Source organism: Triticum dicoccoides, chromosome 7A, assembly GCF_002162155.2.
Source record: "Triticum dicoccoides isolate Atlit2015 ecotype Zavitan chromosome 7A, WEW_v2.0, whole genome shotgun sequence".
NCBI classification, from domain to species: domain Eukaryota; kingdom Viridiplantae; phylum Streptophyta; class Magnoliopsida; order Poales; family Poaceae; genus Triticum; species Triticum dicoccoides.
The window spans coordinates 476,416,019-476,432,537 of record NC_041392.1 but is presented as its reverse complement, the minus strand read 5'-3'; positions in this window follow the sequence as shown (position 1 = coordinate 476,432,537).

Below are 16,519 nucleotides of genomic sequence, written 5' to 3'. Positions count from 1 at the left end.
GCCGGGTCCCGTGCTAGTCAGGATGCTGGAGATAATGCCTTTGGAGGGAAGCAAGGGGGAGGACAAGGAAACTATGGCCTCCTCGAAGGAGGCCGCTCCAAAGGGAGGAACTGACAGTTCCTCTCCTAAGGGGAAGAAGAGAGCCGCCTCTGACAACCCGGAGACCATGGCCTCGAAGCGGGGGGAAAAATCCTCATCAGAGGGTCCTACGCCGGGGAGTTCCTCGGCCGGACTACGCCCTCAAGGGGATCAGCCCTCCAGCGAGCCGTAAGTAGAGAAAGATTTTCCTTTTGGGGGATGAGAGAAATCCTTGATTTATATCTGAGAAGATTAACCGAATGTTTACCTTGTAGCTCGGACCTCAGCCCTTCTCAGCAGAGCTCGTCTTCGGGGGATCTTCTTTCGGAGATGATGGAGAGCGGGATGCCTCCCCCTGCTGTGCCGCCTAGCGAGGCGGGCGATCCTGAGGTGTCGTCGCGGAGAGTTTCTCCAAATCCGGCAGGGGCGGAATGGCTATGTGGCCCCCCGAGGTTCTCCGTGTCCGGTCTTTGAAAGAGGTCATGGGACAAGTCCGGCACCATCTGGTGCTCGGCCGGAGGAGCTAAAGATTCTGCTGGGGCGAGCTTCTATTTCGGAGGAGCATCGTGCATTGATGGGCACGGTGATCGAAAGGATTTCATCCGCACAAAGCGGATTACATGAGGCCGTCAAAAGTTTACTGACGGGTTTTGAGGTACATTAGATAATGTACACTTTTGTCAGTTGCGCATAAATAAGATGCGCCCTGTGTAGATAGTAGCCCCTGAGACTCTGCACGTCGTCAAGAAATGACGGCACGCGGAGGATCATAGTCCCATTTCTAAGATGTCGCCTTTGAATGCAGGCGGCGGGGTGTCCGGAATCAAGCCGGACTAAGGATGTTGCCGAACTAAAGCGGCAACTAGACGTGGCAGATGCCGACATTGCGCTTGTCAACAAGCGGCTTGATGAAGCTCAAGGTATGTGATTCCTCGGGCGGCATTTAGGTAAGAAAAGTTTTATGCCATTGTCTTACGATGTGTGTGCTTGACGCAGATGGTGCGGCCGCCGTGGAGAGTCTTAGGGTAGAACTTGCCCAAGCTAAAGAACAAGCCAGAAAAAGTGATGCGGTTGCCAAGAAAGCCCTTGAAGAGCTGAAAGCCGAACAGGCTGCTCACTGCCGAAGCAAGGAGGAGATGGCCGAGATGGCCGTGAAGTTAAAGGGCGCTGCTGACCGTTGCAAGCTTCTTGAAGAAGAAGACCGGGCGAGGCAGACGGACTTAGAGAAGGCCGTCACTGATGCCAAAGACGCTCACTCTGCGATGAGAGCTGCGAAGGAGGAGCTACGCCAAGCCGGACAGATTGTGGCTGGAAGGCCGTTTATGCTACGTAGGAAGTTTTGCGATCCGAGGTTTGCTCCGTTGGACCAAATGTGGAGTGTTGAGGATACCTATCTGGATTTGGCAACGAGTGCTGCTGATGCGACCGAACACTTTCGGGATCAAAAAGATCACGAAGTGGAAAAGCTTTTCTGGTCGCAGTTTCACAATCCAGAGCGTCCACTTGCAGTGGACGATCGTTTGGCTCAATGGGACGAACTGAATAGGTTGTCCGGACTCGCCATGAAGTACGTCATGGGTCTCCTGTGGCCGGGGAGATCGGAGCTGAAGAGTTATTTCAGCTTGGTGCAGCAGTTCCTTGACGCGGTGCCGCGTATTAATGCAATGAAGAGGTCAGCATGCATAGAGGGCGCAAGGATGGCTCTTGCCCGTGTCAAAACATACTGGGAAGAGATGGAGGCCGCCGTAGTTGCGTCCCAAGATTCGGACAAAAGCCGAGTACCCTCCGAGCACTATTTTCAGGAAGTCCTTGAAGGCGCTCGTGTAATAGGGACGCAGCGCTCGAAAGATGCTATTTTATGATAGCATGTGTAATTATAAAGCAATATTGTAGTGGCCTTTTATACTTGTGCCTTCAAGTATTGGAAACACCTCCTGTGCGGCCGTTTTTAATATATATATATATATATATATATATATATATATATATATATATATAATCTGAAAGATGGCAGTCGTTGGCTTCAGCCACCACGCACATAGTGCGGGGGTGCTCGCAGAAGACGCATTTTCACACTTAACCCAACGTCTTGGTCCTACAAAGGAGGTGATAGCGCAGCGGGCCAGGCAACCGGACTATAATGCTTTAACACTTTCACTTAGCCATAGGAGCTTGATAGTGGGACTATTTAGGTAGCCCTTTGGTGGCGACTGCGCTCGCCCGAGTTCGGGGCGCGTATGTGCCTGGCCGGGAAACGGCCCTTCGTTAAAGCGAAGGAATCCGACAGATTCCGATAAGTCATCGAGTGGCTAACCAGTCGCTCGCTACATCATGACAGTCAGTTTTCGGCTTTCTCTACTGAGGTGCTCGCCCGGCCGAACCGGGGCACAATCGCAGTAGTTCTCCTGGTGCTACCTTAGCCGATAGAGCGGAACGTAAGGTAGCCGAACTCAGGAGCCGGGCAACCCAACATTTGACCAAAGACATGATTCGGAGCTGATGCATATAGTGCCAAAACTCACGACGCCGAACACTCCCTAAGGTGTTCGGTCTTTATGAGTGCGGGCGAGACAACACTCTTTATTAAAAAAGCCCCTAGTGTCCAGGTACGTGCAAAAATTCTGACGTGGCCACATGCCAAGACGCCAGCCTCCTCCTTGGTTATATCAGAGGAAACCAGGGGATATGTAGCAACGAGAGACAGTAAAAAAGGTTTACGCAGGGTCTCAATCTAAAAAGAATCCTTTAGGACGGGTCCCTACTGCACGTCTGCGCCTGTGACTCCATTGTGCCGTATCCTGGGCGGGCGTCGCACGACGTTCATCTGTAAAAGAGAGGAACTAAGTTGAAAATGGGTCGTGCCGAACAAAATTTTAAAATAAACAAAGTGTAAAATATATAAAATTGAGCTTTATTGTTTCTCGTTTTATATGCATGTAGCCCCTAGTGCGGGGGGTATATGGCCACTAAGCCTGCAGTAATGATAAGTTTGTACCGAACTCGTCTATCCGCGTTCGTGGTCTTTAATGACCTTTTCCATAAATTTTTGGCTGGTAAAGCCATTTTACTGTGGGGCTGTTGAAGCGGCCGCACAGTCCTCCGCTTGGGGGAGGCGCACTTCAGTGCTTCCCCTTCAAAGAGATGATGCCTCGTGGACCGGGCATCTTAAGCATGAGAGATGCATAATGCGGTATTGCGTTGAAGCGAGCGAAAGCTTCGCGTCCCAGTAGTGCTTGATAGCGACTTGAGAACGGGGCGATATGGAAAGTCAGCTTTTCACGGCGGAAGTTATCGGTAGAGACGAATATAACTTCGAGCCGGAGAAAACCCATGCAATGGGTGTCCGGACCAGGGGTTACCCCTTGAAAGGAGGTTTTGCTGCGGCGGATTCTTGCTGGGTCTATCCCCATGTGATGGATGGTATCCTGATACATCCGGTTTAGTCCACTGCCGCCGTCCATAAGGACTTTTGAAAACTGGAGTCCGCCAATTATTGGATCGAGTATCAAGGCAGTCCAACCTGCGTTCCTGATGCTTCTAGAATAATCCAGCTGATCGAAGATGATTGGTTTTGACAACCAGTGGCGGGACCCTTTGGGGATAGGTGGTGTGGTGCATACCTTTATGGGCGCCGCACGTTTTGTTATGTGAAGTAAGTTCACTGTTTTTACTTCTTGTGGGAAGTTCTTTTGTTTCCTGGTTCTCTGCTTTTGGGGTTCTTCCTCGTCTTCGCTTGGTGTATCGAGCCCCTTGTGTTCGGCATTGAGTCTGCTGGATTGTTTGAAAACCCAACAATCTCTGTGGGTATGGTTAGCGGGCTTCCCAGGAGTACTGTGTATCTGACATATCCTGTCCAGGATTTTATTTAAGTTGGATGGATCATCCCTGTTATCCTGGAGGGGTGGTTTTGTCTGATTTTGCCGTGAGACTTTGAATCCGGCATTAACTGCCGTGCTCTTCGGACTTTTTTCTTTAGTCCGGCGACGATCCTTGTTGCGTCGCGGTTTTCTGTTTCCATCCCTAGTTTCGGATGTACTTGGGTTGCTGGGGCTGCACCTTGCCAACCAGCTGTCCTCTCCTGCGCAAAAGCGGGTCATGAGGCTTGTTAGAGCGGCCATTGTTCTTGGCTTTTCCTGGCCGAGGTGTCTGGCGAGCCATTCGTCTCAGACATTATGCCTGAAAGCTGCTAAGGCTTCGGCGTTCGGACAGTCGACTATCTGATTCTTTTTAGTGAGGAATCTATTCCAGAACTGCCGAGCTGATTCTCCGGGCTGTTGAGTTATGTGACTAAGATCGTCTGCATCCGGAGGGCGGACATAGGTCCCTTGAAAATTTGCTCGGAAAGCGTCCTCGAGCTCTTCCCAACTTCCGATTGTGTTTTCAGGAAGGCTTTTAAGCCAATGCCTGGCTGGCCCTTTAAGCTTAAGGGGTAAATATTTGATGGCGTGGAGATCATCTCCACTGGCCATATGTATGTGGAGGATATAGTCCTCGATCCAGACTCCAGGGCCTGTTGTTCCATCATATGCCTCTATGTTGACGGGTTTGAATCCTTCTGGAAATTCATAGTCCAGAACCTCATCGGTGAAACATAGGGGATGTGCGGCGCCCCTGTATTTGGGTGTGCCGGATTCTGATGATGGCTTTATTGCATTGCTTACGAGAGCTTGCTTTCTTGGCCCATAAATGGACCTGGCTGGGCCATGATGCAAATCCTTAGGTGGGTCGCATGTCGCTTTAAGTGCGGCGCCGCTTGCCGCTTTATGGGGTCGTCTATCCGACCGTGTGGCTTTCTTATTTTTTGAATGTGAGGGATCTAGGGCCTCTTCGTCGAATTCAGGCAGTAGCCTTCTTTTCGGATAGCTTTTAGTGCGGCGACCATCGCCGTATTTATCTGCGGTATTGATTACTTTGCTCCATCTAATCCGGAGTGCATCTTCCGCTGTTTTTAGCTTCCGCTTTTGCTTTTTCAGACTGCGTGCAGTTGCGGCTAGCCTCTTGTGGAGACTCTTCTGCTTTATGGGTTTATCTGGCGTAAAATCGTCCGGAATGCCGTTTTCGCCAGGGGAGGGATGTTCGGTTTCTCTATCTGTGTTGCCCTGTTTGGACGGTTGCTCTGAGGCCTTCTCGTCGTCTAACGGCTCGTCCTGCTCTATGGCTGGGTTTTCCTTGAGGCGGGGCTTGGGTCGGTGTTTTCGCCGGCGCTTTGATTGCTTTCTGGGGGGTCGATCTCCCGTTCCGTCCCCTTTTTCCTTGTTGTCGCTTCCTTTAGGGGTATCCATCATGTATACGTCGTGAGATGGTGTAGCTGTCCAATGCCCTGCGGGCGTTGGTTCATCGGTATCTCGTGCATCGTCATCCATGCTGTCGATGTCTATGGAGTCGAAGTTGAGCACGTCGTTTAAATTTTCGACATTGGCTACAAAGTGGGTGGTGGGTGGGCTTTGAATTTCTTCATTGTCCGTATCCCATCCTCGCTGACCGTAATCCGGCCAGGGCTCTCCTGATAAAGAGAGAGACTTGAGAGAGTTCAGGATGTCGCCGAAAGGCGAGTGTTGAAAGATGTCCGCGGCGGTGAACTCCATTATCGGCACCCAATCGGATTCGATTGGCAGGGGCGCGAGGGTTTCGGAGTCCGGGGAGGAGTCCGGACCCTCGGAGTCACGGGTCACGCGGAGTGCGGGGCTGGCGTTCGGCTCGATCGCCTTTGAGATCGCAGCCCCCGAGGTGACGTCCAACCGCTCATCCTCGATTGGCGCAATAGGCTCCGAGTTAAGGGTCGGAACCGGTGCAGGTGCGGCCTCCAGGACACTGTTCGGAGGCATAGCTAGATCATGCCCCTCGGGATAGTGCGGCGCGCTTGGCTGTGGCTCAAATCCATCGAAGATTAAGTCTCCGCGGATATCAGCCGTGTAGTTTAAGCTTCCAAACCTGACTTGATGGCCAGGGGCGTAGCTTTCGATCTGCTCTAGGTGACCAAGCGAATTGGCCCGCAGAGCGAAACCGCCAAAGACGAAGATCTGTCTGGGGAGAAAAGTCTCACCCTGGATCTCATCGTTGTTGATGATTAAAGGAGCCATCGGGCCTCGAAGGCGACGACACAGAGGAACTCTCAATGAAAGCACCAATGTCAGTGTCAAAACCGGCGGATCTCGGGTAGGGGGTCCCGAACTGTGCGTCAAGGCCGGATGGTAACAGGAGACAAGGGACACGATGTTTTTACCCAGGTTCGGGCCCTCTCGATGGAGGTAATACCCTACTCCTACTTGATTAATATTGATGATATAGGTAGTACAAGAGTAGATCTACCACGAGATCAAGGAGGCTAAACCCTAGAAGCTAGCCTATGGTATGATTGTTGTGTATGAAGATGATTGTCCTACGGACTACAACCCTCCGGTTTATATAGACACCGGATAGGGTTAGGGTTACACAGAGTCAGTTACAAAGGTAGGAGATCTTGAATATCCGCATCGCCAAGCTTGCCTTCCACGCCAAGGAAAGTCCCATCCGGACACGGGACGAAGTATTCAATCTTGTATCTTCATAGTCCAGGAGTCCGGCTGAAGGTATAGTCCGGCTACCCGAACACCCCCTAATCTAGGACTCCCTCAGATATCTTAAAGGAGAGTTGTATATGATGCAACCAGAAGGTTTTGTCGATCCAAAGGTTCTAACAAAGTGTGCAAGCTCCAGCGGTCCATTTATGGACTGGTGCAAGCCTCTCGGAGTTGGAATATATGCTTTGATCATGGTTTTATACAGACTTTTGGAGAAGCCTGCATTTACAAGAAAGTGAGTGGGAGCTCTGTAGCATTTCTGATATTATATGTGGATGACATATTGTTGATCGGAAATGATACTAAATTTCTGAATGGCATAAAAGGATACTTGAATAAAAAAATTCAATGAAAGACCTTGGTGAAGCTACTTATATATTGGGCATCAAGATCTATAGAGATAGATCAAGACGCTTAATTGGACTTTCACAAAGCACATACCTTGATAAAGTTTTGAAGAAGTTCAAAATGGATCAAGCAAAGAAAGGGTTCTTGCATGTGTTACAAGGTGTGAAGTTGAGTCACACTCAATGCCCGACCACTTCAGAAGATAGAGAGAAAATTGAAGTCATTCCCTATGCTTCAGCCATAGGTTCTATCATGTATGCAATGATGTGTACCATACCTGATGTGTGCCTTGCTATTAGTTTAGCAGGGAGGTACCAAAGTAATCCAGGAGTGGATCACTGGACATCGGTCAAGAACATCCTGAGATACCTGAAAAGGACTAACGATATGTTTCTCGTTTATGGGGGTGACAAAGAGCTCATCGTAAATGGTTACGTCGATGCAAGCTTTGACACGGATCCGGATGACTCTAAGTCACAAACCGGATATGTATTTATATTAAATGGAGGAGTTGTAAGTTGGTGCAGTTCCAAGCAGAGCGTCGTGGCGGGATCTACGTGTGAAGTGGAGTACATAGCTGCTTCGGAAGCAGCAAATGAAGGAGTCTGGATGAAGGAGTTCATATCTGATCTAGGTTTCATACTTAGTGCATCGGGTCCAATGAAGATCTTTTGTGACAATACTGGTGCAATTTCCTTGGCAAAGGAATCCAGATTTCACAAGAGAACCAAGCACATCAAGAGACGCTTCAATTCCATCCGCGATCAAGTTAAGGAGGGAGGCATAGAGGTTTGCAAAATACATATGGATCTGAATGTTGCAGACCCGTTGACTAAGCCTCTCTCACGAGCAAAACATGATCAGCACCAAGACTCCATGGGTGTTAGAATCATTACTATGTAATCTAGATTATTGACTCTAGTGCAAGTGGGAGACTGAAGGAAATATGTCCTAGAGGCAATAATAAAGTTGTTATTTATATTTCCTTATATCATAATAAATGTTTATTATTCATGCTAGAATTGTATTAACCGGAAACTTAGTACATGTGTGAGTACATAGACAAACAGAGTGTCCCTAGTATGCCTCTACTAGACTAGCTCGTTAATCAAAGATGGTTAAGTTTCCTAGCCATAGACATGTATTGTCATTTGATGAACAGGATCACATCATTAGAGAATAATGTGATGGACAAGACCCATCCGTTAACTTAGCACTATGATCGTTTAGTTTATTGCTATTGCTTTCTTCATGACTTATACATGTTCCTATGACTATGAGATTATGCAACTCCCGAATACTGGAGGAACACTTAGTGTGCTATCAAACATCACAACGTAACTGGGTGATTATAAAGATGCTCTACAGGTGTCTCCGATGGTGTTTTTTGAGTTGGCATAGATCGAGATTAGGATTTGTCACTCCGATTGTGGGAGAGGTATCTCTGGTCCCTCTCGGTAATGATCATCACTATAAGCCTTGCAAGCAATGTGACTAATGAGTTAGTTGCGGGATGATGCATTACGGAACGAGTAAAGACACTTGTTGGTCATGAGACTCGAACCCATAGGGTCCGCACGCTTAACGTTCGTTGATGATATAGTATTATATGAGTTATGTATGTTGGTGACCGAATGTTGTTCGGAGTCCCGGATGAGATCACGGACATGACGAGGAACTCCGAAATGGTCCGGAGGTAAAGATTGATATATAGGATGATATGGTTCGGCCAAGGGGTGAAGCCCACGAGGCTTTAGGTCGGGGCAAAAGGAGTTTTGCAGAGGCCAGGGGCCAAACGCCGGAGACCCTGGCGCCTGGCCCTGGGCCAGACACCGAGGCCCATGGCATCTGGGCCAGATGCCAAGGATTGTGGCGTTTGGTCCTGGAGTCCGAGTGGGACTCTTGCCTTTCGGGCAAAACCGACTTTGAGGAGGCTTTTGCTCCAAGTTTTGACCCCAGGGCTCAACATGTAAATAGAGGGGCAGGGCTAGCACCAAAGACACATCAAGAAACACCAAGCCGTGTGCCGGCAACCCCGTCTCCTCTAGTTTATCCTCTGTCATAGTTTTTGTAGTGCTTAGGTGAAGCCCTGCGGAGATTGTTCTTCACCAACACCGTCACCACGTCATCGTGCTGCCGGAACTCATCCACTACTTCGCCCGTCTTGCTGGATCAAGAAGGCGAGGACGTCATCGAGATGAACGGGTGCTCAACGCGGAGGTGCCGTACGTTCGGTACTTGATCGGGACAGATCGTGAAGGTGTACGACTACATCAACCGCGTTGATAAATGCTTCCGCTTTCATTCTACGAGGGTACGTAGACACACTCTCCTGTCTCGTTGCTATGCATCTCCTAGATAGATCTTGCATGATCATAGGAATTTTTTTGAAAACTGCATTCCCCAACAGTAGGAACCAATATGAGCATCCAGGTTCCACTATTGGTTATTGACCGGAGATGTATCTCGGTCATGTCTACATAGTTCTCGAACCCGTAGGGTCCACACGCTTAATGTTCGATGACGATTTGTATTATGAGTTATGTGTTATGATGACCGAAGTTTGTTCGGAGTCCCGGATGAGATCACGGACATGATGAGGAGCCTCGAAATGGTCAAGAGGTAAAGATTCATATATTGGAAGGTTATATTCGGACATCGGAATGGTTCCGAGTGATTCGGATATTTTATCGGAGTACCGAGGGGTTACCAGAACCCCCCGGGGAAAATATTGGGCCTTAGTGGGCCTTAGTGGAGAGAGAGGAGGGCCTCAAGGGGTGGCCGCCCCCCCCCCCCACCCCCTCCCCGTCCCGCCATGGCAGTCCGAATTGGACTAAGGGGAGGGGCGGCGCCCCCCTTTCCTCTTTCCTCTCCCTCTCTTTCCTATTCCCTCCGGTGGAGAAACGGAAGGGGGGCGAATCCTACTTGGACTAGGAGTCCAAGTAGGACTCCCCCCATGGTACGCCCCTCCTGGCCACCAGCCTCTCTCCCCCTCCTTTATATACGGGGGCGGGGGGCACCCCAAAGGGACAACAGTTGTTTCTTAGCCGTGTGTGGTGCCCCCCTCCGTAGTTTACCACCTCGGTCATATTGTCGTAGTGCTCAGGCAAAGCCCTGCACGGATCACATCATCAACACCATCGCCATGCCATTGTGCTGACGGAACTCTCCCTCGACCCTCAACTGGATCAAGATCTCGAGGGACGTCATCGTGATGAACGTGTGCTGAACACGGAGGTGACATACGTTCGGTACTTGGATCGGTTGGATCGTGAAGATGTTCGACTACATCAAAGGCGTTTCATTATGCTTCCGCTTTTGGTCTATGAGGGTACATGGACACACTCTCCCGTCTCATTGCTATGCTTCTCCTGGATAGATCTTGCGTGATCGTAAGAAATTTTTTGAATTACTACGTTCCCCAACAGTTACGAGGTGTGAAATTGAGTCAGAGTCAATGCCCGACCACTACAGAAGATAGAGATAAAATGAAGGTCATTCCCTATGCCTCGGCCATAGGTTCTATCATGTATTCAATGATATGTACCAGACCCGATGTGTGCCTAGCTATAAGTTTAGCAGGGAGGTACCAAAGTAATCCAGGAGTGGATCACTGGACAACGGTCAAGAACATCCTGAAATACCTGAAAAGGATTAAGGATATGTTTCTCATTTATGGGGGTGACAAAGAGCTTGTCGTAAATGGTTATGTCGATGCTAGCTTTGACACTGATCCGGATGACTCTAAGTCGCAAACCAGATACATATTTATTTTGAATGGTGGAGCTGTCAGTTGGTGCAGTTCCAAGCAGAGCGTCGTGGCGGGATCTACGTGTGAAGTGGAGTACATAGCTGCTTCGGAAGTAGCAAACAAGGAGTCTTGACGAAGGAGTTCATATCCGATCTAGGTGTAATACCTAGTGCATCGGGTCCAATGAAAATCTTTTTGTGACAATACTGGAGCAATTGCCTTAGCGAAGGAATCCAGATTTCACAAGAGAACCAAACACATCAAGAGATGCTTCAACTCCATCCGCGATCAAGTCAAGGAGGGAAACATAGAGATTTGCAAAATACATACGGATCTGAATGTTGCAGATCCATTGACTAAGCCTCTTCCACGAGCAAAATATGATCAGCACCAAGACTCCATGGGTGTTAGAATCATTACAATGTAATCTAGATTATTTACTCTAGTGCAAGTGGGAGACTAAAGGAAATATGCCCTAAAGGCAATAATAAAGTTGTTATTTATATTTCCTTATACCATGATAAATGTTTATTAATCATGCTAGAATTGTATTAACTGGAAACTTGATACACGTGTGAATACATAGACAAAACAAAGTGTCCCTGGTATGCCTCTACTTGACTAGCTCATTAATCAAATATGGTTAAGTTTCCTGACCATAGACATGTGTTGTCATTTGATGAACGGGATCACATCGTTAGGAGAATGATATGATGGACAAGACCCATCCGTTAGCTTAGCATAATGACCATTAAGTTTTATTGCTACTGCTTTCTTCATGACTTATACATATTCCTTTGACTATGAGATTATGCAACTCCCGAATACCGGAGGAACACTTGTGTGCTATCAAACATCGCAACGTAACTGGGTGATTATAAAGATGCTATAGGTGTCTCTGAAGGTGTTTGTTGGGTTGGCCTAGATCGAGATTAGGATTTGTCACTCCGAGTATCGGAGTGGTATCTCTGGGCCCTCTCGGTAATGCACATCATGATAAGCCTTGCAAGTAATGTGACTAATGAGTTAGTTGCGGGATGATGCATTATGGAACAAGTAAAGAGACTTGCCGGTAACGAGACTGAACTAGGTATAAGGATACCGACGATCGAATCTCTGGCAAGTAACATACCGATGACAAAGGGAATAACGTATGTTGTCATTGCGATTTGACCGATAAATATCTTCATAGAATATGTAGGAACCAATATGAGCATGCAGGTTCCGATGTTGGTTATTGATCGGAGATGTGCCTCGGTCATGTCTACATAGTTCTCGAACCCGTAGGGTCCGCACGCTCAACATTCGATGACGATTTGTATTATGAGTTATGTGTTTTGGTGACCGAAGATTGTTTGGAGTCCCGGATGAGATCATGGACATGACGAGGAGTCTCGAAATGGTCGAGAGGTAAAGATTGATATATTGGACGATGGTATTCGGACACCAGAATGGTTTCGGAGTGGTTCGGGTATTTTTTGGAGTACCGAGGGGTTACTGGAACCCCTCGGGGAAAGTAATGGGCCTACATGGGCCATAGGGGAGAGGGGAGGCAGCCCACAAGGGGTGGCCGCGCCCCCCTCCCATGGGGAGTCCGAATTAGACTAGGGGAGGGGGCGCGCCCCCCTTTCCTTCTCTTCCCTCTACTTCCCCCTTTCCCCCTCCGGAAGAAGGAAGGGGGAGGCCTAATTGGACATGGAGTCCAAGTCGGTTTCCTCCCCCCATGGCGCGCCCCTTTGCCGGCCTCCTCCCTCTCCTCCTTTATATACGGGGGCAGGGGGCACCCCAAAGCACAACAGTTATTCTCTTAGCCGTGTGCGATGCCCCCCTCCATAGTTTACTCCTCCGGTCATACTGTCGTAGTGCTTAGGCGAAGCCCTGCGCGGATCACATCACCATCACCACGGCATCATGCTAACGAAACTCTCCCTCGACCCTCTGCTAGATCAAGAGTTCGAGGGACGTCATCGAGCTGAACGTGTGCTGAACTCGGAGGTGTCGTACGTTCGGTAGTAGATCGGTTGGATCGCGAAGACGTTCGACTAAATCAACCGCGTTATACTAACGCTTTCGCTTTCGATCTACGTGGGTACGTGGACACACTCTCCCCCTCTCGTTGCTATCCATCTCCTAGATAGTTCTTGCATGATCGTAGGAATTTTTTTGAAATTGCATGCTATGTTCCCCAACAAGAATCCCATGCTCAACCATCTCATCACTGTGGATGAAGGTCGAAGATGGCACATCATCAATCTCGTCGTGGATGAAGGCCGAAGATGGCACATCATCACTCTCACCGCCAACGGTGGAAGCACCATCTTGGAGCTCATCGGGCTTGGACATCTCGGTGGTACTAGCCTCATGATCGACGTCTTGGAGTGTGGTCGTCGTGAAGTGAGCTCAGGGTCGAGTAGACTTGGCCTTCTTGAGTTCTTGGTCCGCCTTGAGAGCACCAATGTAGTTGTCGTCGAGGGACTTGTAGTTCTCGAGGAAGATAATCTTGGAGATGTCGTTGTTTAATCCCATCAAGAAGTAGAACTTCATCCAAATGGGGTCGTCCACACCGGCTTGTCGCAAGGCTTTCTTCATCTCGAGGAAGTAATTGTGGAGGGACTTGGATCCTTGGATGGTGTTCTACAATTGGCGTTGAAGATGTTCCATGTAGGTGGAAGGCAAAAACTCTCGCCGCATAGCTTTCTTCGTCTTGGGCCAACTCATGTCGAAGGTCTTCGAAGGTGTATGAAGCCACCATGTCGATGCATAGTCGTGGAAGTTACTTGTGGCGCAATTCACTTGGTCTTGGGAAGGGGCTTGATGTAGCTTTAGGTAGTCGTCCATCTTGCGCTCCCACTCGAGATACTCCTTGGGGTCTTGAGTCCCATAGAAAGGAAGCTCGTGGTCGCTATCGAGATCGTAGTAGCTCGTGGAAGTCGCAGACTTGAGCTTGGGGAGCTTTTCTTGAGCGTATTCTTGAGGTGCTTGTAGGCGAAGATGCCAAATGTCCAAAGGCGAAGATGCCTTGAAGTTGCTTGGCAAAGATGCCAAGGTATATGGTGAAGTCGTTGAGCGGTTGTTGGTGTTCAGCTCTTAACCTTCGCATTCTTTTTGGTGATGGTGTAGATGCCGATGTGACCTTGTCGGAGATGGTAGCTTGGAAGGATGTGCACTAGAGCGTCTTCTTGAATATGAGGAAGATCTCTTGTAGGACTTGATGAGGTCTTTGATCTCCTCCATTTGAGCATCCATCTTGGCATCCAAGTTGTTGTTCATGGCACCAAACTCGTCGTTGTTGTTGTAGACCAAAGGACATGTGCTTTGGCTATCCATCACAAGTCTCGAGCAAAGGTGAGTAGGAAATGAGAGAACAAAACCAAAGTTACCTTTTCCGAAGATTGAAGATGTATCGAGTATCACTCAATGTAATGCTACAATAGTAGAATTGGTACCGGCATTGTTTCTCACACCTACACACGTAAAGCTTATGGAGGAGCTTGGTTAGGATGGGTGGCACAAAATTTCAAGAAAAATGTTAGTCAAGATATCGATAATGTTGAGAACATTCACAAAATTGCAAATAAAGCAAGTGGACCAATATCAAAGAATGGCACACGGAAACACACACACACGTATAGATAAATGGTGTTGTGCAACCAAGGAATGAGCTCAAAATGTGGAATCCACGAAAAACGCTCGTGTTGCACAACTCTAGAGAGACGCTAGCACGATTGCGCGATAGGCGGATACGACACTTGTGCACAACCTATGAGATGCAAAATGTATCAACTTTCCATCCCAAGTATGCTATATATGTATGATGTTCCGGTGTTTCACACACGATGATCCAAGATGATCAATCTGGTAGTATGATATGCAATGTGGCGATGTTATGGCTATTGCTTACAAGCTCTGTTTTTCTCTTTTGCTTAAAAGCTTTTTTTCTCTTTTGGACACTTTTGCAAAAATGCTCAAATCAAGATAGCACTCGTGTATGCGGGAACAAACTTGTGACACAATAGATGATATGATGATACCAAGATGAGGTATGCATGCAATGGTAGGTTTGTATCGATGATCACTAAAGTGCACAAGTAGCGTGGCCCGACAATACTCAAATGGCTAGTCTCGGTAGGAAAGTGACGCAAAATGGGCTAGGGGTTAACAAAGCGATGGCAAGAATGAATGTACAATGATGGGATACCACAATACCAAGATGCTATAGAGGTTACCGTTCTTGCTTATGGTTAGGTGTCAAAATGGTGAAGGTGGCCGATGTCGAATCCTTGGCGAAGTTGAGCGGCAGTGTTGACGATGTCGAACTGTTCCTAGTTAGCCGAAACACCCTAGAAAACGGAAAAAATGCAAACTCAAAATCTCCAAAGGCAAATGTCAAATGGTGGTAGCGGAATGCATTGGTGGTTCCCATGTTGGCAATGCGGAAGTGGTGGTGGTGGTTGATGAAGAAGCAACCGTCCCTAAGTAGCCAAAACACCTTAGGAGACCCAAGTCACCACTCAAGCAACCACAAATGCTATATGGATCAAAAAGGGTTAGGTTGCTAAAAGCTATGGTGGTTTTGCGGATGATATGGTGGATGGCCTAGGCAAAGATGCCAAAATTCCAAAAAAATATGGAGTAAAATTATGTTGGAACCTATCTAGATGGACGGGGGATGTTAATAGCTACTCAACGAGCTAAAGAATGTCAAAATCGGACTCCCGGAGTGAAAGTTATGGTCGAAACGGTGTTGTTGGTGAGCTGATTCGGGGAGTGCAGGCACCCGGGGGTATAGGGTGCGGGTTCCTGGGGTGGTTAGGGGTGGTGGGCGAAAATTTCCCGGGTGTGCGGGAACCCTGGGTTTGGGGTGTGGGCACCCGGTGGTAGCCGATTTGGGCGGAAATCTTTGTGAAATGGCCAAATTCGGTGGATTTCGTGGTGGGAAAGGTGGGGATGGATGGGGGAAAGCTAGATCCACTTGCCAAACAACAAATCCATGGACCAAATAAACCAAATCTCAAAAGAACCAACAAATTGCAAGAAACAAATTTGGGGCTATTTTTTGGGGGATTTTTGAATTAGGACGAAAAACAACAAAATCAAGCTAGCAAATCGGGGTAGGGACTCCAAGATGTGAATCAAACTTGCTCATGATACCAAGATGTTGTAGGGTGAAACCCTAGAGGGGATCTTTTCACACTTGGAGGAGGGGAGAGCAAGAACACACAAGATCACAAGGAGGAAATCACTCTAACAAACCCAAATAACACATCCACTAGAGTAGCATACAAGAGATCCACAAGAATACATGAACAATTCAAGGAAAATAGCACTAGGTAAAGTTCTTCCCACTCCTAGGAGATGAGGTCTTGATGTTGATCTTCTCCAAGAGGAGGCCTTGATAATCCAAAGGATTCTTCCCAAGGTGGGGGCTTGATCTCTAAGAGGAGGGGATACAAGGAGCAAAGCTCTCTAGTGTCTATCAAATACTTTGTTAACCTCCCCAACAAGCTAGGTGAGGAGTATAAATACGCTATGGACGAATTGGGGGTAAAACCAGGGTATGTAGGTAAATTATCTCGAAATACGTGTAGCCACGGTGGAGGGTCCGGGCACCCGGGGTTAAGGGGTCTGGGCACCCGAGGGTCGCCTGGAGACGGAGGGCCGGGCACCCGGGGGTGAAGTCCAGGCACCCGGGGCGCGCCTGGGGAGGGGGGGGGCACCCGGGGGTGTGAGGCCCGGGCACCCGGGGCGTCCAGGGGGCGCGCCCTTGGCGGCTGGCGAGGCC